The sequence below is a fragment of the Musca autumnalis genome, unplaced genomic scaffold (genome assembly GCF_047663935.1).
Source record: "Musca autumnalis isolate F117 unplaced genomic scaffold, ASM4766393v1 scaffold_4, whole genome shotgun sequence".
NCBI classification, from domain to species: domain Eukaryota; kingdom Metazoa; phylum Arthropoda; class Insecta; order Diptera; family Muscidae; genus Musca; species Musca autumnalis.
The window spans coordinates 186,739,489-186,759,943 of NW_027411977.1; the positions used below are offsets into that span (position 1 = coordinate 186,739,489).

Consider the following 20,455-nt stretch of genomic DNA (forward strand, 5'->3'; position numbering starts at 1 on the left):
GGCTATTGTTGGCATATTTAGCTTTGTTCAGGCTACTCAGGAGTTTCGCCAGTGTTTGCTCAGATTTTTCCAGCTCCTGTTACCGGGTTTCCTTTTTTTCCAAACTTCTTCGTGTTACATGTTCCCGCAATTCAATATTCTTAGTAAAAAATCGATGTCTTCCATTGTCATGATCAGACCTTCCATTTTCTTTATAGCTGTTAACGCGATTTTGCATTTCAACCTCTCACTGTCTAATTCGCATTAAAATTTCTCCATTTGTTTGTCAACACAATGGAGTTTCCTTCTGGACTTTATATCCCTAACCTGAAGATCTCAAATAATTTCAAAGTATGCGCTCACTTTAGCTTTATGCCTATCATATTCACTGATTAATCGTCTTTAACCTGGAGGTCTCGAATCATTTCAAACTTAGTGGTCACTGTAGCTTCAAGGTTAGTTTTGACATTTTTAGCTATGTTCACTGTCAATTTATTCAGTAAACGAAGTTCCTTTTTAACCGACGAAGCTCATTTTTGGCTCAACGAGTTTGTGAATAGCCAAAATATGTGTTATTGGTCAGGTAAAAATCTACATGTGCTTCGTGAATCAATACTTCATCCACAACAAATCACTGTTTGGTGCAGTTTGCATGCTGGCGTAGTCAATGGACAACACTTTTTCGTCGGCGATGTCAATCGTCACGTCATCGCTGATTATTTTTGGCATGGGTTGGAACATATAGATCTGGGCGACATGTGGTTTCACCAGGACGGTCCCACAAGCCAAACATCCACGTAACAACGATTTATTGAAGAGTAAATTTGATGAGCGTGTTACCTTAACAAGTGGCCCAGTCGTTTGGCCGTCTCGGTAGTGTAATTTAACGCCTCTGACCTTTTTTTCGGGGCTACGTCAAGTCATTGGTCTGTGCCAACAAGGCGACGACGTTGGAAGAGCTCAGAGCCAACAATGAACGGAAAATAGCGACCTTTTCGATTGAAATGTGTGTTCGAGTCATCGGAAATTGGATTCATCGTATTGACAGATGTAAACGTTCCCGTAGTGGCCATATGAACGAAGTCAATTCGATTCATAAATGCTTTGATTTAGCTTCAAGCGAATAATAATATTTTTTTTAATATCTCAAATGAAAGCCCCTGTATTCGGCCAATGTTTGCTCAGATTTTACCAACTTCTGGTGCCGGGTAACTCTTTGGCGGGCCTTCTTGCGTTCTTATTCCACAGCTTGCTGACTTTCGACATACTCATACGACTCTTTGTGGCACTCTTTAAGCTGGGTACACATTGTCAGTTTTGAATGACAGCTTTGTTGTTGCTTGCTAGTGTGGCCGTTCATTTTTGTCATACATCATGCAACCGCAAAATGTTTTGTGGTTGCTGGACGGTTTGACAGTTATCGATAAAATTATCGATATTCTCTATTTTTTCTGCCGTCTCATTCTGGCGCAACATGATTGACTATCATTTTCCTTAAGGACTATCTCCCGACTTGAGGCAAAATTTGCATATTTCTACGTTCTCATTCCTCCAATGACTTCATTATACTGAGAAACTTACTCTACAGACATACGGTGAAACTTTCACAGCTTTTGGGAGAGAGCGGAGGTTATTGAGCTCCATCATCTCCGCTCTCCACCAAAAGCTGTGAAAGTTTCACTGTGTGGCTTTAGAATTATTTCTTTTCCATTCTTCTTCGTATTACTATTTTCCGCAACTCAATCTTCGAGTCATCGGAAATTGGTTGCATCGTATTGACAGATGTAAACGTTCCCGTAGTGGCCATATGAACGAAGTCAATTCGATTCATAAATGTTTTGATTTAGCTTCAAGCGAATAATAATATTTTTTTAATATCTCAAATGGAAAACCCTGTATTTGGCCAATGTTTGCTCAGATTTTACCAACTTCTGGTGCCGGGTAACGCTTTGGCGGGCCTTCTTGCGTTCTTATTCCACATATAAGAAAGCTTTATCGGAAAATGTTATGTTTTCCATTCCCGCAACTCAATCTTCTTAGTATACAATCGGAGCATTCTATTGTAAGAATTTTATTTCCTCCTTCCAATTGCTTAGGTTACAGCTTGCTGACTTTCGACATACTCATACGACTCTTTGTGGCACTCTTTAGAATGGGTTTCATTAATTTCTTCAATCGACCAATTGATGAGACCAAGCAGTCCCTCTATTTCATTCTCTATTTTTTTCTGCCGTCTCATTCTGGCGCAACATGATTGACTATCCCTTTCCTTAAGGACTATCTCCCGACTTGAGGCAAAATTTGCATATTTCTACGTTCTCATTCCTCCAATGACTTGATTATGCTGAGAAACTTACTCTAAAGACACATGGTGAAACTTTCACAGCCTTTGGGAGAGAGTGGAGGTGATTGAGCTCCTTCATCTCCGCTCTCCACCAAAGGCTGTGAAAGTTTTACCGTGTGGCTTTAGAGTTAATTTTTTCCATTCTTCTTCGTATTACTATTTTCGCAAGTTAATCTTCTTAGTAAACACTCGGAGCATTATCCGTCTACAATTGTATACTCTGCTGTCCGCTTCGATGTTGCAGCTGACTGACTTTCGACGTACATACTCATACGTATCTTCGTGGTACTCTACAGATTGGCTTTCATTAATTTTTTCAATCGTCCAGTTGTTGAGACCGCAAGAAGTCTCTATTTCATCCTCGATTTTTGCAGCCGTCTTATTCTGAAGCAGCATTATCGACTTAAGCCTTCTTTGAGGACAATTCGAACACTTTTGTGATAATTTTTAGCACACCACCACTGCTGCTTCTTTTTCCTTACCAAATATTCTCTCTTCTTAGGCAAATATTGCATCTTTCCACGTTCTCATTCCTCCCATGACATGACTATATAGGGAAACATACAAGTTTGTTTTCTGATGCCTGCAGCGATACTGTTGACTCATACGACTCTTCGTGATCGACTATATGTTTCCTTCAGGACAATCTCCAGACTTGGGTGATCATTTTTAGGATTCTTCCACTGCTTCTTCCTGCTAGCCAAAGATCCTTCCTACGGCAGTGTTCTTGGTTTCGGCCACTGATCCGGCTAGAAGGACCTATGTGTGTAAAAACTTCTTCTTTGAGTAATTCTAATGCACAGATTCACTATAAGTAAAAATTATCTAAAGAACTAAATAAGATAATATTACTTAACCTAACTTAGACCAAAGGATAAAACAGAAAATACATCCAACATTTGAGTAAAGTTTTGAGTCATTCCTAGTACCATAATAAAATACTAAGGGCAACATAGTTCAAACTTTTCTTTATTCTATTATCAGAAATGACGAAAAAATTTACTCCAACCTTAGATGTGTTTTCGGCTTAAGGGAAAGGAAGATATCAACTTTACTCGTGCGTATTTACCATATCTGCCATAAATCTTATGAAGATGTCATAAACACACTTAGTTATCTCACATGTGGCAACGAAACACTCTACAATACGTTCCTTAACTGAACTCAAACATACCATATGTGGCAATGGAAAACCTAATCTACATTTATTCTAAAGCTGTCTGCTCACCGCTTGCTTATCTCTTTAAGGCCCCTTATTAGATCCTTTCGTTAGTTAAATGTTAGCCGTTATCGGACAGATAACCCGGTTTTTATTGTTACATGTTTGCTTTACGAATAAGTGTCAGATAAATTAAAAGGAACTTGGCGTTCCTTTTAAAATTTAAACTGCACCCGAGAGTATGCTGCACCAAAAACAAGAAAAAAATGTCAGCAAATTCAAATCAACCAATCAGATTTGAGAACACTTGAAGTATACAGATTTTTTAGCTTGATATTGTCATATTTTTACAAAATATAACATTTAGTTTAAATGGAAGATGTAATAACAAATCACTGGTAATGCGAACTTTATTCCTATATGCATAACAAAAATGGACTTTAGAGACAAGATGTAAGAACGGGCCTAAGTGGACTATCTTTTAAAGATTTATATAAAATCTCTCTCCTCTGCACCAGAAAACTAGAGTTGTATAGTTTAGGAACGAACTACTTCAAGGAACTATTCCCGACGAGGAACTATTGGAACTACATTCTGGTCTTGGTATTATGCCACACCTTGAAACTTGCACTAAAAACATTCCCTTTTATAGGAGTCTGAGATCGAGTTAAATGAAATTACTCTATTATGTTATAGCGCATTTAGACTAGCCATAAATACTCAATTGGATTTAATAAATCCAGTAGAAATATCATTGCATTTAGATATACCTTTGGAGGATTTAAATAGCAGTGAGCTGATTTTTGTTCATAGCACAATTACCAAGGTAGATGCATCATCTGATCTGATCGAATTAGAAACGTCAGAAGAAGTTGTTGTAAATTGAAATCGTCTCAAAAAACATACGGCAATTTACAAATTTATTGCTTAACATTGAAAATGTTAGCACATTATGCTAACTAATGAGCAACTAAAGAATTGTTTTAACGTTTAGATATCGTAAAGATTAGTCTTGGTTGATTAAAATCAACTTTGTATACTCGTATCAAGCCAAATTTAATTTTTTCGCCTTGTTTACAAACTTTGACATTTTAAATTATTTTTGTTGTAGCAATTCCCCGATGCATCTACCTTGTTTCTTGTGCCAGCTTGCAACTTTTTGTATTTTCTAGCAACATGTTTTGTAAAAACAGAGTTGTATACGAGGATTTATGCCTGATTTAAAACAAATCCACTCAATACGAGGATTTATTTTTGTATGGGAAAGCTGCTAGATTATCGCAGGATTTAGCAAATAAATCCTGATAAAGCGCTAAATCCGGCTAATGAGGTCATATCTAAAGGGCCTATAACTCGATATAAGAGCTCATAATTTCATGAAATTTATTTCGTCATGGGGCAGGGGGTTTGTCTCCATATAGTTCATTTCGTGAATATAGGTATACTTCATCTCCTTCTTTCAATTCCGAACTCACTTCGACCTTTTTCGTTCGTTTCGTTCATTATTTAGATGCTACCGTTACATTGCAGCTATTTATTTATTATTAGGTAAATTTGTATATGTCAATTAATTCACCAATCGATGAAAGGGAAAGATTTGTTGAAGTATGTACATATTTTGGTTCCGGAACTATTTGAAGCGAAGGAAACAAAATGAACGACACAAGAGAATGAACTATATCGGTCTTTAAACTATGGAACTATATTAAGGAACTAGTTCTTTTTGAGAAAAGGAACTAAAAAGATCGATCCGCTCCGGGAACTAGATTTCCCAACTTTTCGCTACGCGAAAACTTATAGTCAGCTCTATATATATGATATATTAGTGTCTTTTTCGTGTCTGTCTCTTTCGTTTCCAAAAAATCCACTCCCTTCGATATTTTAAACTTAAAAAAATATATTTCGAATCTCCTGCTCACTTTCAATTAACTACATTTTATGTTTCTAAAATTGCCTAAATACCTTTTGTTCTATTTTCAATTTATTATGTCGCCTGTTATAGTTTTGATTTTTTTTATTAAATATGGACAGCTGTATTGTTCTCTGACACAACGTCATGCAGTTTTTCGGGGGACAAAAAAAGCATATTGGCAACATAACTGTTGCCAACACACTATAAACGATGGCGGCTAAATGGCTAGCTGTATCGTTGTTGCTGCTGCTTCTGCTGTTCAGACGAAATGTTAGTCCCTGTAGTATTTTTAAAAACAACGCAATGCAATCACAGTTTAAAATCCCCATTGTTCAGGTATTCATACGTTCGTTTGTTGCATGCCACCACCAACAACCAACTATCCAAAAAAAATGAACACATATTTCAAGCAAACCACTGCCGTCCTGCCAAGTTGATGATGATCAATATTTATCAAGTTGCTTGCTTGCTGGTGGAAGAATAACAAAACACTTTGAAAAGAACAAAACAAAAGCGGAACTTCAAAACGAACCAACACGCAGCAGACTGAGTCAGTCAGTCATGGAATTTGGTTGGCCAACTAGAATTGAATATAAATTGAACGCACGAAATATAACACAGCAGCGTAATAAAAAATGTGGCAACGAATTCCAAATGCGTTGAAGAACTGCGCTGTCACAACAACAAAAAATTATGGGGACGATGGCAACCATGAAACAAAGTGATAATAAAAATACATACCTATCTTTTTTGTGTGTGGTATTTAAAAATACCTAGCATTTCCTAGAATATCAGGTATGGTGAACGATGTCAGGGATGGAGCGGTTAGACTTTTTCGGTTCCACATATAATGTTCCCGTACTTTTCAAATTTATACAGAAGAAAAACACAAATTTTGACAATAGCAGATTTTTAAAGGTTGTGGAAAAGTCTACAAGCTTAAGGGGTGTTTATTAGGGCTATAACCAAAAAAAATACCACCACATAGCCGTGTAGAGCATGGAAAACTATTATGAAATACGGCGTCAATTTTTCTCTATCGCGAAAAAAGTTTCCGCACCAAATGCATTGAAGTTCAGTAATGCATTTTTTAATTTTAGCTGTTATGACAACATATTTGCTTTTAATTAAAATTTTTATTTTTTTGTAATCTAATTTAAAATCATTATCAAAGCGTTCTGGACCAATTTGTTTTCAAATCGCGCCATTTTGGACCATTTTATGAATTTTTGACACTATTGCAGTTTTTGCTTTTTCTTTATAAACTCGTGAATTTTATGTTTATATTTTTTGTACCTACCGGACAAAAGAATATGGCGTCATTTGCAACGAAGTCGCGAAAGTTATAGGCTGTTTTTGTTGACTTTGCCTGTGAGAATCGTATATGTTTTTTACAAAAATACAACACCAGTACCACGTGGGGAATTTTGTCCTATTAATGAGAACGCGTTTTTAAGATCGATTCGGTGAAAAAAGTTTCCGCGCCGACTGTAATTACTAAAACCCTTTTGATATTTTTTCTACTTATAACTTTAAATTGGCTTTGTTTGAATAAATATTCATAGAAAAAAATACAACTCTCACAGGCAAAGTCATTAAAAACTGTCTGTAACTTTCGCGAATTTGTTGCAAATGACACCATATTCTCTTGTCCGATAGGTACAATAAATATAAACATAAAATTCACGAGTTTATAAAGAAAAAACAAAAATTGCAATAGTGTCAAAATTTCATAAAATGCTCCGAAATGGCGCGATTTGAGAACAAATTGGTCCAGAATGCTTTGGTAATGATTTTAAATTAGATTACAAAAAAATAAAAAATTTAATTAAAAGCAAATATGTTGTCATAACAGCTAAAATTAAAAAATGCATTACTGAACTTCAATGCATTTGGTGCGGAAACTTTTCTCGCGATAGAGAAAAAATTACACCTTTTTTTCATAATAGTTTTTCATGCTCTACACGGCTATGTGGTGGTATTTTTGATATTTGCAAAAAAGTGCAAAAAGTTATATCCCTAGTGTTTATACTAGGCATCAATGTCATATGACCCGAAGTAAAAGTATTCCTTATCTGCCAACACAGACAATGTGGAGGCGTAATTTCATTGCATTTTTACTGGTGAGGACGCAAAAAGTAAATGGCGTAAGGAAAATCCCCAATATTGCACAAATTAGCGACTGTAAAACGATAGAAAATTTCAGGTCATATGACATGGATGACTAGTGTAAACACCCCTTTATTAACTAGTATCATGCAGTCTATTAAGGAACTAGTTCAATCGAGAGATTCACTGAAATGACCAACTGAACTTGGTCAGTCAAGATGTATTTTTTTAGTTCTTTAGAAGAGCGAATGATTGAACTACTGACAGATACGATAATATTTTTTTGGCCTAATGACAATTCACGAGGGAACAAGTTCAATTAAACGACTCACTGAAATGAGCAACTGAACTTGGTCGGTCAATACGTTATTTTTAGTTGTTTAGAAGAGCGAATAATTTAATTACTGGCAGATACCCAACTGTGCTTTGGCCAAAATGACAATTCACAAGGGAACTATTTTAATTGAACGATTCATTGAAATGAGCAAATGAACTAGGTCAGTCAATATGTAGTTTTCAGTTCTCTAGAAGAGCGAATGATTGAACTACTGACAGATACCATACAAGGCTTTGATGAAGATGGCAATTCACGAGGGAAGTGAGCGATTCGCTGTAATGAGCAACTGGACTTGGCCGGTTAAGACGTTATTTTTAATTCTAATTGGTGCCACCGTGGTGCAATGGTATGCACGCCCGCCTTGCACGCTGAAGGTCGTGGGTTCGATTCCCCGGTCAGGCAACATCAAACATTTTTCAGTGGTGGCAAAATACCCCTCGGTAATGTCGGCGACATTTCCTGAGTATTTCAGCCATGTAAAAACTTCTCTACAAAGTGGTGTCTTAAGACACGCCGTTCGGACTCGGCGATAAACAGTAGGTCCCATATCATTGAGCTAATATGAATCGCGGTGCACTCATTGATATGAGAGAAGTCTCCCTTGTCCCTTCAGGGATGTTTGTGGAACAATTATATATAATTGGTATTTTATAGGATTTGGTCACAAATACAATTCCAGACCTCTCTAATTGGCATTTTAAAAAGTTTCGTTTTTTTCCATTAATGACTCTCGCCTACGCTGCTGCCACCTTCTTTCCATTTTATTTCCGATTATCACAATTTCCTCTCGGTCGGTCTGGGTGGTAATGCTCAATTTCATCAACACTGAAACACTTCACTATCATCCCTGTGGAGTATTTTGCCCGACAAAGCGGAGTTTGCCTTTCTTTGTAAGCCACAATCACCCAATAAAACAAAAAAGAGCAGCAGCAACAACAACATTTTGTTGAATTAATTTTCAAAAAAAAAAAAAAAAGAGAGAAGAAATGTCGACTTTGTCTGCGTTTGGGACAAAAAAAAAAGACAGAAATATGCGGAGCTGAATAAAAGAAACTATGTAAACAATTCGTTAAACAATGTTTTAAATAAATTGTGCTGCGATACGATTCTTATGAATCGAATGTGTGTGCGAAATTGTAGGTATGTATGTGCGTTTTCAGCGAGAAACATTTGTGCTTTGTGCCACAAAGCCACTCAGACATAAAGTGTACAGGCAGACAGACACATACCAATATCATCATCGGTAGCATCCCAATGCAAGTATTTGCAAACTAACAGAACGCAGAGTGGGTAGGTAAGAACAGTGGCAGGAAATTCAACATATTCATATCCTGGAAAATATATATGTTGCAAGGGGCTACGCATCTACTTCATATTTACGTTACGCATTCCACTAACTTACCAAAGACTTACTGAACAGATCACATAATGTTGTAACTTTGATTATACTAATATACAGGCCAGCTGATGTCATACATGTGAAAAAGCATATGGTGTGATAGAGCCATTACCGATACATATGTACATATTTTCTGCTTAACTTCACTCCACCCTCGTAGCACTGGAAACACTTTTCGTATATGTATGTGGCATGAAGAAGAAGAAAAAAACAATTTATACTATTTTGCACCTGTAATAATAAAATGTTGCACAATGAAATGTTTGATAAAAATTCATGCGTACAACACACACATATATACATTTTCCAATGCACAAACACACTACCATATACACAATGCTCGTACATACACGTTTTTATGTTCCAAGTTTACCATGTTAAATATTTCGTTCCATTTTTTTCTCTCAAACAAATTGAAATATGGAAAATTTTTTCGGATTGAAAACTTGGTCAAATTGTCGTCCAATGCAAAATGGTTTCTGAGGTGTGTGTGTACGTTTTTGTTTTTCTGTAAACTTTAAATGATTGTTCATTTAAAAATTAAAGAACAAATACATAAGTAATTTTGCAAAGTTAACAACTTTTTTCAATACTCTTTTATGAAACCAAATTTTCCATTAAATTTATAAATTTTGGAAAATTTTGTAAGAGCGGTGGAAAAAGTTATGGTTTCACTGAAATTAAACAAAAAAAACATATTAACACTATCCAAGTATTGGCTTTTAAATGGATTAATATTACGGCTACACTTGTATTTTTGCCGGGTTAACCCACATCGAGAGGATTTATTTGACGTTTGCGCTATGGAGTTGGCATTTTAAATCCAAACCCACTGGGTTAATCCGGTTAAGTGTAACCGGGGTATAAAGCGCAAAAGTGTTAAACCTTAGGGGAGGAGTTGCGTAAAGCGATAGACTGGCATAGCTCATCTAGGTGCTGAGAGTCACTCCTTTTCATAGTTATCGTTGCTACCAGCCATTTTAGTTGGTTACCATAAGATTTCTAAGATTTTTAGAGCTGTTGGGTCTTTATTTCAGTAGGCATAGACTTGCTAACGAAAAAAGTTATATCAAAGCAAATTTTCCATAGGAAAACTTCTATTCAACCTGGCCTAATAAGGTTTTCTATAAAAAGACTTCCATTCAGACTACAGAAAAACTTCAATTCAGCCTGGCTGAATAAGGTTTTCTATAGGAAAACTTCAATTCAGCCTGGCTGAATAAGGTTTTCTATAGGAAAACTTCAATTCAGCCTGGCTGAATAAGGTTTTCTATAGGAAAACTTCAATTCAGCCTGGCTGAATAAGGTTTTCTATAGGAAAACTTCAATTCAGCCTGGCTGAATAAGGTTTTCTATAGGAAAACTTCAATTCAGCCTGGCTGAATAAGGTTTTCTATAGGAAAACTTCAATTCAGCCTGGCTGAATAAGGTTTTCTATAGGAAAACTTCAATTCAGCCTGGCTGAATAAGGTTTTCTGTAGGAAAACTTCAATTCAGCCTGGCTGAATAAGGTTTTCTATAGGAAAACTTCAATTCAGCCTAGCTGAATAAGGTTTTCTATATGAAAACTTCAATTCAGCCTGGCTGAATAAGCTTTTCTATAGGAAAACTTCAATTCAGCCTGGCTGAATAAGGTTTTCGATAGGAAAACTTCAATTCAGCCTGGCTAAATAAGGTTTACTATAGGAAAACTTCAATTCAGCCTGGCTAAATAAGGTTTACTATAGGAAAACTTCAATTCAGCCTGGCTGAATAAGGTTTTCTATAGGAAAACTTCAATTCAGCCTGGCTGAATAAGGTTTTCTATAGGAAAACTTCAATTCAGCCTGGCTGAATAAGGTTTTCTATAGGAAAACTTCAATTCAGCCTGGATGAATAAGGTTTTCTATAGGAAAACTTCAATTCAGCCTGGCTGAATAAGGTTTTCTATAGGAAAACTTCAATTCAGCCTGGATGAATAAGGTTATCTATAGGAAAACTTCAATTCAGCCTGGCTGAATAAGGTTTTCTATAAGAAAACTTAAATTCAGCCTGGCTGAATAAGGTTTTCTATAGGAAAACTTCAATTCAGCCTGTCTGAAATGGTTTTCTATAGGAAACTTCAATTCAGCCTGGCTGAATAAGGTTTTCTATAGGAAAACTTCAATTTAGCCTGGCTAAATAAGGTTTTCAATAGGAAAACTTCAATTCAGCCTGGCTGAATAAGGTTTTCTATAGGAAAACTTCAATTCAGCCTGTCTGAATAAGGTTTTCTATAGGAAAACTTCAATTCAGCCTGGCTGAATAAGGTTTTCTATAGGAAAACTTCAATTCAGCCTGGCTGAATAAGGTTTTCTATAGGAAAACTTCAATTCAGCCTGGCTGAATAAGGTTTTCTATAGGAAAACTTCAATTCAGCCTGGCTGAATAAGGTTTTCTATAGGAAAACTTCAATTCAGCCTGGCTGAATAAGGTTTTCTATAGGAAAACTTCAATTCAGCCTGGCTGAATAAGGTTTTCTATAGGAAAACTTCAATTCAGCCTGGCTGAATAAGGTTTTCTATAGGAAAACTTCAATTCAGCCTGGCTGAATAAGGTTTTCTATAGGAAAACTTCAATTCAGCCTGGCTGAATAAGGTTTTCTATAGGAAAACTTCAATTCAGCCTGGCTGAATAAGGTTTTCTATAGGAAAACTTCAATTCAGCCTGGCTAAATAAGGGTTTCGAGAGGAAAACTTCAATTCAGCCTGGCTGAATAAGGTTTTCGATAGGAAAACTTCAATTCAGCCTGGCTAAATAAGGTTTACTATAGGAAAACTTCAATTCAGCCTGGCTGAATAAGGTTTACTATAGGAAAACTTCAATTCAGCCTGGCTGAATAAGGTTTTCTATAGGAAAACTTCAATTCAGCCTGGCCGAATAAGGCTTTCTATAGGAAAACTTCAATTCAGCCTGGCTGAATAAGGTTTTCTATAGGAAAACTTCAATTCAGCCTGGCTGAATAAGGTTTTCTATGGGAAAACTTCAATTCAGCCTGGCTGAATAAGGTTTTCTATAGGAAAACTTCAATTCAGCCTTGATGAATAAGGTTTTCTATAGGAAAACTTCAATTCAGCCTGGCTGAATAAGGTTTTCTATAGGAAAACTTTAATTCAGCCTGGCTGAATAAGGTTTTCTATAGGAAAACTTTAATTCAGCCTGGCTGAATAAGGTTTTCTATAGGAAAACTTCAATTCAGCCTGGCTGAATAAGGTTTTCTATAGGAAAACTTCAATTCAGTCTGGCTGAATAAGGGTTTTTATAGGAAAACTTCAATTCAGCCTGGCTGAATAAGGTTTTCTATAGGAAAACTTTAATTCAGCCTGGCTGAATAAGGTTTTCTATAGGAAAACTTTAATTCAGCCTGGCTGAATAAGGTTTTCTATAGGAAAACTTTAATTCAGCCTGGCTGAATAAGGTTTTCTATAGGAAAACTTTAATTCAGCCTGGCTGAATAAGGTTTTCTATAGGAAAACTTTAATTCAGCCTGGCTGAATAAGGTTTTCTATAGGAAAACTTTAATTCAGCCTGGCTGAATAAGGTTTTCTATAGGAAAACTTTAATTCAGCCTGGCTGAATAAGGTTTTCTATAGGAAAACTTTAATTCAGCCTGGCTGAATAAGGTTTTCTATAGGAAAACTTTAATTCAGCCTGGCTGAATAAGGTTTTCTATAGGAAAACTTTAATTCAGCCTGGCTGAATAAGGTTTTCTATAGGAAAACTTTAATTCAGCCTGGCTGAATAAGGTTTTCTATAGGAAAACTTTAATTCAGCCTGGCTGAATAAGGTTTTCTATAGGAAAACTTTAATTCAGCCTGGCTGAATAAGGTTTTCTATAGGAAAACTTTAATTCAGCCTGGCTGAATAAGGTTTTGTATAGGAAAACTTCAATTCAGCCTGGCTGAATAAGGTTTTCTATTGGAAAACTTCAGTTCAGCCTGGCTGAATAAGGTTTTCTATAGGAAAACTTCAATTCAGCCTGGCTGAATAAGGTTTTCTATAGGAAAACTTCAATTCAGCCTGGCTGAATAAGGATTTCTGTAGGAAAACTTCAATTCAGCCTGGCTGAATAAGGTTTTCTGTAGGAAAACTTCAATTCAGCCTGGCTGAATAAGGTTTTCTGTAGGAAAACTTTAATTCAGCCTGGCTGAATAAGGTTTTCTATAGGAAAACTTCAATTCAGCCTGGCTGAATAAGGATTTCTGTAGGAAAACTTCAATTCAGCCTGGCTGAATAAGGTTTTCTGTAGGAAAACTTCAATTCAGCCTGGCTGAATAAGGTTTTCTGTAGGAAAACTTCAATTCAGCCTGGCTGAATAAGGTTTTCTATGGAAAAATTTCAATTCAGCTTGACTGAATTCAATATTCCTTACATTAAAATCATAATTACAGGGCTAAACGTGTGTTTCCCTTGAAAAAATTTAATTCAGTTTAGCTATATGTATGTTTCCCTTCCTTAATACATATGTATGTATATCAATATTTGTTTGTTTTTCTTCATTTCTTTATTAAGAAAATCTTTATTAAGATGTTAAATAAGATTAACACGATTACTGCAACAATAACCACTTAATAAAAAGCCGCTAAATATGCCTTAACTGTCGATGATGACTAAATGGTGATGATGATGAAAAGATGCCAACGAAAATGTTAATGATGACGTTACTGTTGCCAACTTGATTATTTTGATGCAGTCATTCATTCATTTAGTCAATTCGCACACCATTAATGTCGTTGATGGGCTTGAAAGATATTAGCCATGCCATTACAAAAACGAAAGAAAAACAAATTAGATTGACATTAGAGATAACATTGAACTTGAAAACAAGCTACTCGAGCACGGACACGAAGCTATCTTGAGGTCTTAATCCAACACAACAAATAAAATGGAAATTAAAAATACAAATTTGGTTTTCTTTTTCAGTGAATTAATGAAAGCTTTGTATTTTATTTCTTAAAAAATTCTAATTAGAATTATTTTACACAATTTTTGTTAACAAATGAAATGCTCTGTAATTAGGCTAAGCGAGTGAGGGTAGGGAGTGGAGGAAGGGCTGTTGTTTGCCAGCTAATATCTTTAGTAAAGCATCTAATGACCTAAATTTGGAGAAACAAAGTTGTAGTTGTTATTATTTTCTTATTCACTTTGATGCCTTCATATAAAAATAACAAAAACAACAACAGCACTACCACCAGCAACCTTTTTCCTGTTAATTATTTTTCATGTTCATTCAGCAAGAATGGAAAAACTTCAACTAGGTAATGAAGGCAAGGGGGCGAGAATTTAAAAGCGATGGACTAACATGGCTGTTATTCAGTGGTGCACGTTGCAGCCAGTAGCCTGAGCAGCCAGTTTGCCCGGTATTCATTATTTTAATGTTACAGCTTCCTTTCCATTTCATTTTTACTGTTCAACAGATTCATAGCTAAGACGCAACAAAAAAACTTCTTTCAACTTATACTTTTTGCTCAGTTTTTTTTTTTTGTGTGGAAAATTATTCAGCATCCAATGGCCACGAAAATTGTTTATTTCATATAACAACAAAGTTGTTGTTGTTGTTTTTCTATGATTTTACCTGAACTGGCAACATCCATTTTACCCACTATGTTCCACACAATTGAACATTTTCAATGAAACGCAAAGTTTGTTTTTTATTCCTTCAAGCTCCTTCCTCTTTTTAAAAGATTTTCCGTTAGAGATAAACTGCGGCGCAGTTGGTGTTGTTGTTGCAAGGTTATTTTGTTAGTTGTTGTCTTCATAAACACTTGAAAGCTTTTTATTCGAAACCAAGATAATCAATGATTTGTTTTTTGGTCAATGTTTTTGATTTCTTTCCAGGGGGGATATTTTAATTTTAGATTTTATTGTAAAAACGGTAGAAACGAAGTAATTGTCACTGATGACAGCAAATGGAAATCGTGCCGAAAAATAATAGGTAATTTGTTAAGGAAAAATTGTGATGAAAATAGATCATTAGTGGACAGTGAAAAGTCAAATTGTCCAATAGTGGTTTTGGCGTAGAAACTATGTATTATTCAGTTAGATTTTTTGTAATTTTATTAAGATAACTTCAATTCAGCCTGGTTGAATAAGGGTTTCCATAGGAAAACTTTAATTCAGCCTGGCTGAATAAGGTTTTCCATAGGAAAACTTTAATTCAGCCGGGCTGAATAAGGTTTTAAATAGGAAAACTTTAATTCAGCCTGGCTGAATAAGGTTTTCCATAGGAAAACTTTAATTCAGCCTGGCTGAATAAGGTTTTCCATAGGAAAACTTTAATTCAGCCTGGCTGAATAAGGTTTTCCATAGGAAAACTTTAATTCAGCCTGGCTGAATAAGGTTTTCCATAGGAAAACTTTAATTCAGCCTGGCTGAATAAGGTTTTCCATAGGAAAACTTTAATTCAGCCTGGCTGAATAAGGTTTTCCATAGGAAAACTTTAATTCAGCCTGGCTGAATAAGGTTTTCCATAGGAAAACTTTAATTCAGCCTGGCTGAATAAGGTTTTCCATAGGAAAACTTTAATTCAGCCTGGCTGAATAAGGTTTTCCATAGGAAAACTTTAATTCAGCCTGGCTGAATAAGGTTTTCCATAGGAAAACTTTAATTCAGCCTGGCTGAATAAGGTTTTCCATAGGAAAACTTTAATTCAGCCTGGCTGAATAAGGTTTTCCATAGGAAAACTTTAATTCAGCCTGGCTGAATAAGGTTTTCCATAGGAAAACTTTAATTCAGCCTGGCTGAATAAGGTTTTCCATAGGAAAACTTTAATTCAGCCTGGCTGAATAAGGTTTTCCATAGGAAAACTTTAATTCAGCCTGGCTGAATAAGGTTTTCCATAGGAAAACTTTAATTCAGCCTGGCTGAATAAGGTTTTCCATAGGAAAACTTTAATTCAGCCTGGCTGAATAAGGTTTTCCATAGGAAAACTTTAATTCAGCCTGGCTGAATAAGGTTTTCCATAGGATAACTTTAATTCAGCCTGGCTGAATAAGGTTTTCCATAGGAAAACTTTAATTCAGCCTGGCTGAATAAGGTTTTCCATAGGAAAACTTTAATTCAGCCTGGCTGAATAAGGTTTTCCATAGGAAAACTTTAATTCAGCCTGGCTGAATAAGGTTTTCCATAGGAAAACTTTAATTCAGCCTGGCTGAATAAGGTTTTCCATAGGAAAACTTTAATTCAGCCTGGCTGAATAAGGTTTTCCATAGGAAAACTTTAATTCAGCCTGGCTGAATAAGGTTTTCCATAGGAAAACTTTAATTCAGCCTGGCTGAATAAGGTTTTCCATAGGAAAACTTTAATTCAGCCTGGCTGAATAAGGTTTTCCATAGGAAAACTTTAATTCAGCCTGGCTGAATAAGGTTTTCCATAGGAAAACTTTAATTCAGCCTGGCTGAATAAGGTTTTCCATAGGGAAACTTTAATTCAGCCTGGCTGAATAAGGTTTTCCATAGGAAAACTTTAATTCAGCCTGGCTGAATAAGGTTTTCCATAGGAAAACTTTAATTCAGCCTGGCTGAATAAGGTTTTCCATAGGAAAACTTTAATTCAGCCTGGCTGAATAAGGTTTTCCATAGGAAAACTTTAATTCAGTCTGGCTGAATAAGGTTTTCAATAGGAAAACTTTAATTCAGCCTGGCTGAATAAGGTTTTCAATAGGAAAACTTTAATTCAGCCTGGCTGAATAAGGTTTTCCATAGGAAAACTTTAATTCAGCCTGGCTGAATAGGAAAACTTTAATTCAGCCTGGCTGAATAAGGTTTTCCATAGGAAAACTTTAATTCAGCCTGGCTGAATAAGGTTTTCCATAGGAAAACTTTAATTCAGCCTGGCTGAATAAGGTTTTCCATAGGAAAACTTTAATTCAGCCTGGCTGAATAAGGTTTTCCATAGGAAAACTTTAATTCAGCCTGGCTGAATAAGGTTTTCCATAGGAAAACTTTAATTCAGCCTGGCTGAATAAGGTTTTCCATAGGAAAACTTTAATTCAGCCTGGCTGAATAAGGTTTTCCATAGGAAAACTTTAATTCAGCCTGGCTGAATAAGGTTTTCCATAGGAAAACTTTAATTCAGCCTGGCTGAATAAGGTTTTCCATAGGAAAACTTTAATTCAGCCTGGCTGAATAAGGTTTTCCATAGGAAAACTTTAATTCAGCCTGGCTGAATAAGGTTTTCCATAGGAAAACTTTAATTCAGCCTGGCTGAATAAGGTTTTCCATAGGAAAACTTTAATTCAGCCTGGCTGAATAAGGTTTTCCATAGGAAAACTTTAATTCAGCCTGGCTGAATAAGGTTTTCCATAGGAAAACTTTAATTCAGCCTGGCTGAATAAGGTTTTCCATAGGAAAACTTTAATTCAGCCTGGCTGAATAAGGTTTTCCATAGGAAAACTTTAATTCAGCCTGGTTGAATAAGGTTTTCCATAGGAAAACTTTAATTCAGCCTGGCTGAATAAGGTTTTCCATAGGAAAACTTTAATTCAGCCTGGCTGAATAAGGTTTTCCATAGGAAAACTTTAATTCAGCCTGGCTGAATAAGGTTTTCCATAGGAAAACTTTAATTCAGCCTGGCTGAATAAGGTTTTCCATAGGAAAACTTTAATTCAGCCTGGCTGAATAAGGTTTTCCATAGGAAAACTTTAATTCAGCCTGGCTGAATAAGGTTTTCCATAGGAAAACTTTAATTCAGCCTGGCTGAATAAGGTTTTCCATAGGAAAACTTTAATTCAGCCTGGCTGAATAAGGTTTTCCATAGGAAAACTTTAATTCAGCCTGGCTGAATAAGGTTTTCCATAGGAAAACTTTAATTCAGCCTGGCTGAATAAGGTTTTCCATAGGAAAACTTTAATTCAGCCTGGCTGAATAAGGTTTTCCATAGGAAAACTTTAATTCAGCCTGGCTGAATAAGGTTTTCCATAGGAAAACTTTAATTCAGCCTGGCTGAATAAGGTTTTCCAAAGGAAAACTTTAATTCAGCCTGTCTGAATAAGGTTTTCCAAAGGAAAACTTTAATTCAGCCTGGCTGAATAGGAAAACTTTAATTCAGCCTGGCTGAATTATGTTTTCCATAGGAAAACTTCAATTCAGCCTGGCTGAATTAGGTTTTCCATAGGAAAACTTCAATTCAGCCTGGCTGAATTAGGTTTTCCATAGGAAAACTTTAATTCAGCCTGGCTGAATTATGTTTTCCATAGGAAAACTTCAATTCAGCCTGGCTGAATTAGGTTTTCCATAGGAAAACTTCAATTCAGCCTGGCTGAATAAGGTTTTCCATAGGAAAACTTTAATTCAGCCTGGCTGAATAAGGTTTTCTGTAGGAAAACTTTAATTCAGCCTGGCTGAATAAGGTTTTCTGTAGGAAAACTTTAATTCAGCCTGGCTGAATAAGGTTTTCTGTAGGAAAACTTTAATTCAGCCTGGCTGAATAAGGTTTTCTGTAGGAAAACTTTAATTCAGCCTGGCTGAATAAGGTTTTCTGTAGGAAAACTTTAATTCAGCGTGGCTGAATAAGGTTTTCTGTAGGAAAACTTTAATTCAGCCTGGCTGAATAAGGTTTTCTGTAGGAAAACTTTAATTCAGCCTGGCTGAATAAGGTTTTCTGTAGGAAAAGTTTAATTCAGCCTGGCTGAATAAGGTTTTCTGTAGGAAAAGTTTAATTCAGCCTGGCTGAATAAGGTTTTCTGTAGGAAAAGTTTAATTCAGCCTGGCTGAATAAGGTTTTCTGTAGGAAAACTTTAATTCAGCCTGGCTGAATAAGGTTTTCTGTAGGAAAACTTTAATTCAGCCTGGCTGAATAAGGTTTTCTGTAGGAAAACTTTAATTCAGCCTGGCTGAATAAGGTTTTCTGTAGGAAAACTTTAATTCAGCCTGGCTGAATAAGGTTTTCTGTAGGAAAACTTTAATTCAGCCTGGCTGAATAAGGTTTTCTGTAGGAAAACTTTAATTCAGCCTGGCTGAATAAGGTTTTCTGTAGGAAAACTTTAATTCAGCCTGGCTGAATAAGGTTTTCTGTAGGAAAACTTTAATTCAGCCTGGCTGAATAAGGTTTTCTGTAGGAAAACTTTAATTCAGCCTGGCTGAATAAGGTTTTCTGTAGGAAAACTTTAATTCAGCCTGGCTGAATAAGGTTTTCTGTAGGAAAACTTTAATTCAGCCTGGCTGAATAAGGTTTTCTGTAGGAAAACTTTAATTCAGCCTGGCTGAATAAGGTTTTCTGTAGGAAAACTTTAATTCAGCCTGGCTGAATAAGGTTTTCTGTAGGAAAACTTTAATTCAGCCTGGCTGAATAAGGTTTTCTGTAGGAAAACTTTAATTCAGCCTGGCTGAATAAGGTTTTCTGTAGGAAAACTTTAATTCAGCCTGGCTGAATAAGGTTTTTCATAGGAAAACTTTAATTCGGCCTAGCTGAATAAGGTTTTTCATAGGAAAACTTTAATTCGGCCTGGCTGAATAAGGTTTTCCATGGGAAAACTTTAATTCAGCCTGGCTGAATAAGGTTTTCCATGGGAAAACTTTAATTCAGCCTGGCTGAATAAGGTTTTCCATAGGAAAACTTTAATTCAGCCTGGCTGAATAAGGTTTTCCGTAGGAAAACTTTAATTCAGCCTGGCTGAATAAGGTTTTCTGTGGGAAAACTTTAATTCCGCTTGGCTGAATTAACGTTTTTATAGATAAATTTAAATTTTATGCTTATATGATTTTTTCAGCTTTACTTAATTGGTGAATTTTTTGTTTCCCAATAATATTTTATTGCTTAAATGAAACCATATACTCGTACATGCAAATAATTGTAAAACAATTTTCCATTTATCAGATTTTAATATTATTTTTTTAATTCAAATTGCACAACTTTTTTCTTATTTGAAATGCTTCTTCCTTATCTTTTGTGAAGAGACTAGTGAATGGACGACATAAACATCCTCATGATAATAATACCACGGAAAAATAATGCAATTCATTTGAATGATCCTTTCACTTATTTTTGTTCGTTTTCATTTTGAACTACCAGCAACGAATGAAATTGAAAGTTGTCGTCTTTTCATTTACTTGCCAACAGCAATGGCAGGCCAAAGGCTTTGTTTGAGCCGCCAGCAAATTGGGTCTCTTCAAAGAGGAAGTAGACAGGTCACTTGGTTATGTATTTTGAAATGAAAATTTCGTTTTTGATGAAATATTTGTTAAATTTATCTTCAAAGG

The 20,455-nt window shown here is 35.7% G+C and overlaps 1 protein-coding gene across 3 annotated transcripts in view; it reads left to right on the forward strand.

The window, feature by feature from the left end:
- Positions 1-20,455, forward strand: part of LOC141402725 (uronyl 2-sulfotransferase homolog pip-like) — a 266,172-nt gene that overhangs the window by 175,516 nt on the left and 70,201 nt on the right. The window lies entirely within an intron of this gene.